This window comes from Pseudophryne corroboree, chromosome 3 (assembly GCF_028390025.1).
Source record: "Pseudophryne corroboree isolate aPseCor3 chromosome 3, aPseCor3.hap2, whole genome shotgun sequence".
Taxonomy (NCBI): domain Eukaryota; kingdom Metazoa; phylum Chordata; class Amphibia; order Anura; family Myobatrachidae; genus Pseudophryne; species Pseudophryne corroboree.
In genome coordinates this window covers 112056063-112061062 of record NC_086446.1, presented here as the reverse complement: position 1 = coordinate 112061062, position 5000 = coordinate 112056063, and the positions used below count along the sequence as shown (strand labels likewise).

At 41.4% G+C, this 5000-nt stretch overlaps 20 non-coding genes and 2 pseudogenes across 20 annotated transcripts; all 22 read right to left on the bottom strand.

Annotated features, from left to right (window-relative positions):
* Positions 1 to 65: 65 nt before the first annotated feature.
* Positions 66 to 184, bottom strand: LOC135068388 (5S ribosomal RNA). Its single transcript, XR_010254591.1, has one exon. It is a non-coding gene; the product is annotated as a 5S ribosomal RNA (ribosomal RNA).
* Positions 185 to 291: 107 nt separating this feature from the next.
* LOC134885748 (5S ribosomal RNA) lies at positions 292 to 410 on the bottom strand. The gene has a single exon (XR_010169855.1). It is a non-coding gene; the product is annotated as a 5S ribosomal RNA (ribosomal RNA).
* A 107-nt stretch (positions 411 to 517) lies between these two features.
* LOC134889967 (5S ribosomal RNA) lies at positions 518 to 636 on the bottom strand (annotated as a pseudogene).
* A 107-nt stretch (positions 637 to 743) lies between these two features.
* LOC135062427 (5S ribosomal RNA) lies at positions 744 to 862 on the bottom strand. The gene has a single exon (XR_010248777.1). It is a non-coding gene; the product is annotated as a 5S ribosomal RNA (ribosomal RNA).
* A 107-nt stretch (positions 863 to 969) lies between these two features.
* Positions 970 to 1088, bottom strand: LOC135069081 (5S ribosomal RNA). The gene has a single exon (XR_010255272.1). It is a non-coding gene; the product is annotated as a 5S ribosomal RNA (ribosomal RNA).
* Positions 1089 to 1195: 107 nt separating this feature from the next.
* On the bottom strand, positions 1196 to 1314 carry LOC135063267 (5S ribosomal RNA). The gene has a single exon (XR_010249601.1). It is a non-coding gene; the product is annotated as a 5S ribosomal RNA (ribosomal RNA).
* Positions 1315 to 1421: 107 nt separating this feature from the next.
* LOC134886293 (5S ribosomal RNA) lies at positions 1422 to 1540 on the bottom strand. Its single transcript, XR_010170380.1, has one exon. It is a non-coding gene; the product is annotated as a 5S ribosomal RNA (ribosomal RNA).
* A 107-nt stretch (positions 1541 to 1647) lies between these two features.
* On the bottom strand, positions 1648 to 1766 carry LOC135062416 (5S ribosomal RNA). The gene has a single exon (XR_010248766.1). It is a non-coding gene; the product is annotated as a 5S ribosomal RNA (ribosomal RNA).
* A 107-nt stretch (positions 1767 to 1873) lies between these two features.
* LOC135062095 (5S ribosomal RNA) lies at positions 1874 to 1992 on the bottom strand. Its single transcript, XR_010248454.1, has one exon. It is a non-coding gene; the product is annotated as a 5S ribosomal RNA (ribosomal RNA).
* A 107-nt stretch (positions 1993 to 2099) lies between these two features.
* Positions 2100 to 2218, bottom strand: LOC135063303 (5S ribosomal RNA). The gene has a single exon (XR_010249638.1). It is a non-coding gene; the product is annotated as a 5S ribosomal RNA (ribosomal RNA).
* Positions 2219 to 2325: 107 nt separating this feature from the next.
* LOC135068387 (5S ribosomal RNA) lies at positions 2326 to 2444 on the bottom strand. The gene has a single exon (XR_010254590.1). It is a non-coding gene; the product is annotated as a 5S ribosomal RNA (ribosomal RNA).
* A 107-nt stretch (positions 2445 to 2551) lies between these two features.
* LOC134885747 (5S ribosomal RNA) lies at positions 2552 to 2670 on the bottom strand. The gene has a single exon (XR_010169854.1). It is a non-coding gene; the product is annotated as a 5S ribosomal RNA (ribosomal RNA).
* Positions 2671 to 2777: 107 nt separating this feature from the next.
* On the bottom strand, positions 2778 to 2896 carry LOC134889965 (5S ribosomal RNA; annotated as a pseudogene).
* A 107-nt stretch (positions 2897 to 3003) lies between these two features.
* LOC135062404 (5S ribosomal RNA) lies at positions 3004 to 3122 on the bottom strand. The gene has a single exon (XR_010248755.1). It is a non-coding gene; the product is annotated as a 5S ribosomal RNA (ribosomal RNA).
* Positions 3123 to 3229: 107 nt separating this feature from the next.
* Positions 3230 to 3348, bottom strand: LOC135069080 (5S ribosomal RNA). Its single transcript, XR_010255271.1, has one exon. It is a non-coding gene; the product is annotated as a 5S ribosomal RNA (ribosomal RNA).
* Positions 3349 to 3455: 107 nt separating this feature from the next.
* Positions 3456 to 3574, bottom strand: LOC135063266 (5S ribosomal RNA). Its single transcript, XR_010249600.1, has one exon. It is a non-coding gene; the product is annotated as a 5S ribosomal RNA (ribosomal RNA).
* Positions 3575 to 3681: 107 nt separating this feature from the next.
* LOC134886292 (5S ribosomal RNA) lies at positions 3682 to 3800 on the bottom strand. Its single transcript, XR_010170379.1, has one exon. It is a non-coding gene; the product is annotated as a 5S ribosomal RNA (ribosomal RNA).
* Positions 3801 to 3907: 107 nt separating this feature from the next.
* LOC135062391 (5S ribosomal RNA) lies at positions 3908 to 4026 on the bottom strand. The gene has a single exon (XR_010248742.1). It is a non-coding gene; the product is annotated as a 5S ribosomal RNA (ribosomal RNA).
* Positions 4027 to 4133: 107 nt separating this feature from the next.
* On the bottom strand, positions 4134 to 4252 carry LOC135062094 (5S ribosomal RNA). Its single transcript, XR_010248453.1, has one exon. It is a non-coding gene; the product is annotated as a 5S ribosomal RNA (ribosomal RNA).
* A 107-nt stretch (positions 4253 to 4359) lies between these two features.
* On the bottom strand, positions 4360 to 4478 carry LOC135063301 (5S ribosomal RNA). Its single transcript, XR_010249636.1, has one exon. It is a non-coding gene; the product is annotated as a 5S ribosomal RNA (ribosomal RNA).
* A 107-nt stretch (positions 4479 to 4585) lies between these two features.
* On the bottom strand, positions 4586 to 4704 carry LOC135070522 (5S ribosomal RNA). The gene has a single exon (XR_010256684.1). It is a non-coding gene; the product is annotated as a 5S ribosomal RNA (ribosomal RNA).
* A 107-nt stretch (positions 4705 to 4811) lies between these two features.
* LOC134901629 (5S ribosomal RNA) lies at positions 4812 to 4930 on the bottom strand. Its single transcript, XR_010175116.1, has one exon. It is a non-coding gene; the product is annotated as a 5S ribosomal RNA (ribosomal RNA).
* Between the last annotated feature and the right edge of the window lie 70 nt (positions 4931 to 5000).

Sequence of the window (5000 nt, the reverse complement as noted above, 5' to 3'; positions counted from 1 at the left end):
TGGTTCATAAATGAATACGTTTGAAAATGGAATGCATCAACAGAACGGTGTTGGCAGTATAAAAATATCTACAGCACCTTGTATTCCCAGGTGGTCTCCCATACAAGTACTAACCAGACCCAACACTGCTTAGCTTCCAAGATCAGATGAGATTGGGCGTATCCAGTGTGGTGTGGCTGTAGATGATCTTTGTGGTTTCTGTTAGAACTTTTCTACTTCTAACTACTGGTTCATAAATTAATACGTTTGAAAATGGAATGCATCAACAGAACGGTGTTGGCAGTATAAAAATATCTACAGCACCTTGTATTCCCAGGTGGTGTCCCATCCAAGTACTAACCAGGCCCAACACTGCTTAGCTTCCAAGATCAGATGAGATTGGGCGTATCCAGTGTTGTGTGGCTGTAGATGAACTTTGTGGTTTCTGTTAGAACTTTTCTACTTCTAACTACTGGTTCATAAATGAATACGTTTGAAAATGGAATGCATCAACAGAACGGTGTTGGCAGTATAAATTAATCTACAGCACCTTGTATTCACAGGTGGTCTCCCACCCAAGTACTGACCAGGCCCAACACTGCTTAGCTTCCAAGATCAGATGAGATTTGGCGTATCCAGTGTGATGTGGCTGTAGATAAGCTTTGTGGTTTCTGTTTGAACTTTTCTACTTCTAACTACTGGTTCATAAATGAATACATTTGAAAATTGAATGCATCAACAGAACGGTGTTGGCAGTATAAAATTATCTACAGCACCTTGTATTCCCAGGTGGTCTCCCATCCAAGTACTAACCAGGCCCAACACTGCTTAGCTTCCAAGATCAGATGAGATTGGGCGTATCCAGTGTGGTGTGGCTGTAGATGAGCTTTCTGGTTTCTGTTAGAACTTTTCTACTTCTAACTACTGGTTCATAAATGAATACATTTGAAAATGGAATGCATCAACAGAACGGTGTTGGCAGTATAAAAATATCTACAGCACCTTGTATTCCCAGGTGGTCTCCCATCCAAGTACTAACCAGGCCCAACACTGCTTAGCTTCCAAGATCAGATGAGATTGGGCGTATCCACTATGGTGTGGCTGTAGATGAACTTTGTGGTTTCTGTTAGAACTTTTCTACTTCTAACTACTGGTTCATAAATGAATACGTTTGAAAATGGAATGCATCAACAGAACGGTGTTGGCAGTATAAAATTATCTACAGCACCTTGCATTCCCAGGTGGTCTCCCATCCAAGTACTAACCAGGCCCAACACTGCTTAGCTTCCAAGATCAGATGAGATTGGGCGTACCCAGTGTGGTGTGGCTGTAGATGAGCTTTATGGTTTCTGTTAGAACTTTTCTACTTCTAACTACTGGTTCATAAATGAATACGTTTGAAAATGGAATGCATCAACAGAACGGTGTTGGCAGTATAAAAATATCTACAGCACCTTGTATTCCCAGGTGGTCTCCCATACAAGTACTGACCAGGCCCAACACTGCTTAGCTTCCAAGATCAGATAAGATTGGGCGTATCCAGTGTGGTGTGGCTGTAGATGAGCTTTGTGGTTTCTGTTTGAACTTTTCTATTTCTAACTACTGGTTCATAAATGAATACATTTGAAAATTGAATGCATCAACAGGACGCTGTTGGCAGTATAAAAATATCTACAGCACCTTGTATTCCCAGGTGGTCTCCCATCCAAGTACTAACCAGGCCCAACACTGCTTAGCTTCCAAGATCAGATGAGATTGGGCGTATCCAGTGTGGTGTGGCTGTAGATGAGCTTTGTGGTTTCTGTTAGAACTTTTCTACTTCTAACTACTGGTTCATAAATTAATACGTTTGAAAATGGAATGCATCAACAGAACGGTGTTGGCAGTATAAAAATATCTACAGCACCTTGTATTCCCAGGTGGTCTCCCATCCAAGTACTAACCAGACCCAACACTGCTTAGCTTCCAAGATCAGATGAGATTGGGCGTATCCAGTGTGGTGTGGCTGTAGATGAGCTTTGTGGTTTCTGTTAGAACTTTTCTACTTCTAACTACTGGTTCATAAATTAATACATTTGAAAATGGAATGCATCAACAGAACGGTGTTGGCAGTATAAAATTATCTACAGCACCTTGTATTCTCAGGTGGTTTCCCATCGAAGTACTAACCAGGCCCAACACTGCTTAGCTTCCAAGATCAGATGAGATTGGGCGTATCCAGTGTGGTGTGGCTGTAGATGAACTTTGTGGTTTCTGTTAGAACTTTTCTACTTCTAACTACTGGTTCATAAATGAATACGTTTGAAAATGGAATGCATCAACAGAACGGTGTTGGCAGTATAAAAATATCTACAGCACCTTGTATTCCCAGGTGGTCTCCCATACAAGTACTAACCAGACCCAACACTGCTTAGCTTCCAAGATCAGATGAGATTGGGCGTATCCAGTGTGGTGTGGCTGTAGATGATCTTTGTGGTTTCTGTTAGAACTTTTCTACTTCTAACTACTGGTTCATAAATTAATACGTTTGAAAATGGAATGCATCAACAGAACGGTGTTGGCAGTATAAAAATATCTACAGCACCTTGTATTCCCAGGTGGTGTCCCATCCAAGTACTAACCAGGCCCAACACTGCTTAGCTTCCAAGATCAGATGAGATTGGGCGTATCCAGTGTTGTGTGGCTGTAGATGAACTTTGTGGTTTCTGTTAGAACTTTTCTACTTCTAACTACTGGTTCATAAATGAATACGTTTGAAAATGGAATGCATCAACAGAACGGTGTTGGCAGTATAAATTAATCTACAGCACCTTGTATTCACAGGTGGTCTCCCACCCAAGTACTGACCAGGCCCAACACTGCTTAGCTTCCAAGATCAGATGAGATTTGGCGTATCCAGTGTGATGTGGCTGTAGATAAGCTTTGTGGTTTCTGTTTGAACTTTTCTACTTCTAACTACTGGTTCATAAATGAATACATTTGAAAATTGAATGCATCAACAGAACGGTGTTGGCAGTATAAAATTATCTACAGCACCTTGTATTCCCAGGTGGTCTCCCATCCAAGTACTAACCAGGCCCAACACTGCTTAGCTTCCAAGATCAGATGAGATTGGGCGTATCCAGTGTGGTGTGGCTGTAGATGAGCTTTCTGGTTTCTGTTAGAACTTTTCTACTTCTAACTACTGGTTCATAAATGAATACATTTGAAAATGGAATGCATCAACAGAACGGTGTTGGCAGTATAAAAATATCTACAGCACCTTGTATTCCCAGGTGGTCTCCCATCCAAGTACTAACCAGGCCCAACACTGCTTAGCTTCCAAGATCAGATGAGATTGGGCGTATCCACTATGGTGTGGCTGTAGATGAACTTTGTGGTTTCTGTTAGAACTTTTCTACTTCTAACTACTGGTTCATAAATGAATACGTTTGAAAATGGAATGCATCAACAGAACGGTGTTGGCAGTATAAAATTATCTACAGCACCTTGCATTCCCAGGTGGTCTCCCATCCAAGTACTAACCAGGCCCAACACTGCTTAGCTTCCAAGATCAGATGAGATTGGGCGTACCCAGTGTGGTGTGGCTGTAGATGAGCTTTATGGTTTCTGTTAGAACTTTTCTACTTCTAACTACTGGTTCATAAATGAATACGTTTGAAAATGGAATGCATCAACAGAACGGTGTTGGCAGTATAAAAATATCTACAGCACCTTGTATTCCCAGGTGGTCTCCCATACAAGTACTGACCAGGCCCAACACTGCTTAGCTTCCAAGATCAGATAAGATTGGGCGTATCCAGTGTGGTGTGGCTGTAGATGAGCTTTGTGGTTTCTGTTTGAACTTTTCTATTTCTAACTACTGGTTCATAAATGAATACATTTGAAAATTGAATGCATCAACAGGACGCTGTTGGCAGTATAAAAATATCTACAGCACCTTGTATTCCCAGGTGGTCTCCCATCCAAGTACTAACCAGGCCCAACACTGCTTAGCTTCCAAGATCAGATGAGATTGGGCGTATCCAGTGTGGTGTGGCTGTAGATGAGCTTTGTGGTTTCTGTTAGAACTTTTCTACTTCTAACTACTGGTTCATAAATTAATACGTTTGAAAATGGAATGCATCAACAGAACGGTGTTGGCAGTATAAAAATATCTACAGCACCTTGTATTCCCAGGTGGTCTCCCATCCAAGTACTAACCAGACCCAACACTGCTTAGCTTCCAAGATCAGATGAGATTGGGCGTATCCAGTGTGGTGTGGCTGTAGATGAGCTTTGTGGTTTCTGTTAGAACTTTTCTACTTCTAACTACTGGTTCATAAATTAATACATTTGAAAATGGAATGCATCAACAGAACGGTGTTGGCAGTATAAAATTATCTACAGCACCTTGTATTCTCAGGTGGTTTCCCATCGAAGTACTAACCAGGCCCAACACTGCTTAGCTTCCAAGATCAGATGAGATTGGGCGTATCCAGTGTGGTGTGGCTGTAGATGAACTTTGTGGTTTCTGTTAGAACTTTTCTACTTCTAACTACTGGTTCATAAATGAATACGTTTGAAAATGGAATGCATCAACAGAACGGTGTTGGCAGTATAAAAATATCTACAGCACCTTGTATTCCCAGGTGGTCTCCCATACAAGTACTAACCAGGCCCAACACTGCTTAGCTTCTAAGATCAGATGAGATTGGGCGTATCCAGTGTGGTGTGGCTGTAGATAATCTTTGTGGTTTCTGTTAGAACTTTTCTACTTCTAACTACTGGTTCATAAATTAATACGTTTGAAAATGGAATGCATCAACAGAACGGTGTTGGCAGTATAAAAATATCTACAGCACCTTGTATTCCCAGGTGGTCTCCCATCCAAGTACTTACCAGGCCCAACACTGCTTAGCTTCCAAGATCAGATGAGATTGGGCGTATCCAGTGTGGTGTGGCTGTAGATGAACTTTGTGGTTTCTGTTAGAACTTTTCTACTTCTAACTACTGGTTCATAAATGAATACGTTTGAAAAT